At 51.7% G+C, this 1,412-nt stretch overlaps 1 protein-coding gene across 1 annotated transcript in view; it reads left to right on the forward strand.

Annotated features, from left to right (window-relative positions):
• Nucleotides 1-1,411: 1,411 nt before the first annotated feature.
• Nucleotide 1,412, forward strand: part of LOC136587434 (zinc finger protein 665-like) — a 112,607-nt gene continuing 112,606 nt past the window's right edge. The window contains exon 1 of the mRNA XM_066586001.1: nucleotide 1,412. This exon is cut by the window's right edge and continues 81 nt beyond it. The gene's annotated coding sequence lies outside the window, so the exon portion shown is untranslated.

Raw genomic sequence — 1,412 nt, forward strand, 5'->3', positions numbered from 1 at the left:
GTTGTGTCTAAATGGGCCTTACATGTTGGCACACTCAGGGTAGATGTGGTTCACTCAGGGTATCAGCACACTTTCAGGGTAGTTATTGGCACATTTGTTGAAGATGCTGGCACATACAGAATATTAGGGCACCTTCAGGGTATCAGGGCACTTTGAGGGTAGATGTTGGCACACTCGGGATATCAGGGCAAACTCAGGGTAGATGTTAGCACACATATGGAAGATGTTTGAGCACTGAGGCTATCAAGAAACACTCAGGGAAGATGTTGGCACATTCAAGGTATCAGGGTACATTTAGACACAACGATAATTGCTCAAAAGATGTCACTCAAGCGACTTTTGAGTGATAATCGTTGTGTCATTTGCAGCCCAAGATGATCGATCACCTTGCGCTGCCACTGGACGATGCAGAAGACAAGCAGGGTGTCCCCGCTTGTCTTCGGCATCCAGCTGTTCTCCGCTCCGAGCTCCCGGCTGTTATACAGCCAAGCGCTCAGAGCGGAGGATGCAGAAGACAATCGGGGTGTCCCCGCTTGCTTTCTGCATCCAGCTGTTTTCTGCACAGAGCGCTCAGCTGTATAACAGCCGGGCGTTCCGTGCAGAGGTTGCAGGAGACAAGCTGTGTCCCCGCTTGTCTTCTGCATCCAGATGTTTTCTGCACAGAGCGCCCAGCTGTTATACAGCTGAGCGCTCCATGCCCAGTATGGAGAACACAGCTGAACCGCTCTGTTCTTCATACCCAGCTGTCATCAGGGAGCGGGATACAGCTGAAACAATAGTATCAGCTATATCCCGCTGTGAATCCCTGATAAGGCTCATTGTCAGCACGCTGAAAGACAACGATGAGCGACGGCTTAACGAAAACTGCACAATGTCAGTGCAGGGTAGCTATTGGCACATTTGTTGGCACACTCAGAATATTAGGGCACTTTCAGGAGAGATGTTGGCACCTTCAAGGTAGATTCTGGCACATTCATTGTAGATGCTGGCACACTCAGGGAGGGTATCATGGCACTTTAAGGATATATTCTGGCATATTTATTGTAAATGCTAGCACACTCGTATATCAGGGCACCTTCAGGGTAGAGTCTGGCACACTGGCAGTACTCTTGAGAGGCGCACACCACTATGAGCAGTAATAGAAGGGGCAGCGGCTGATAACTCTGACCTGTGAGCACTGCTGGTGGGTGCCGTTATAAGAGGGATGTCTCCCGTGTCGGGTAAATAACGAAGGGTTTATGTGGATTTATGGGAGGGCGGCCATTGTATGTGAGGGTATGCAGCTTCCCTTCCCTCAGACGCTCGGGGTCTCAGGAGCAGCGGGTCCAGCCGAGGCGCGCGTGCGCACACCTGTGCGGCTGGGACGCGCCTGTCTCGGGGCCGCGCACGCCGTGATCCCTCCTTTCTTGATT

The sequence above is a fragment of the Eleutherodactylus coqui genome, chromosome 13 (genome assembly GCF_035609145.1).
Source record: "Eleutherodactylus coqui strain aEleCoq1 chromosome 13, aEleCoq1.hap1, whole genome shotgun sequence".
Lineage (NCBI taxonomy): Eukaryota > Metazoa > Chordata > Amphibia > Anura > Eleutherodactylidae > Eleutherodactylus > Eleutherodactylus coqui.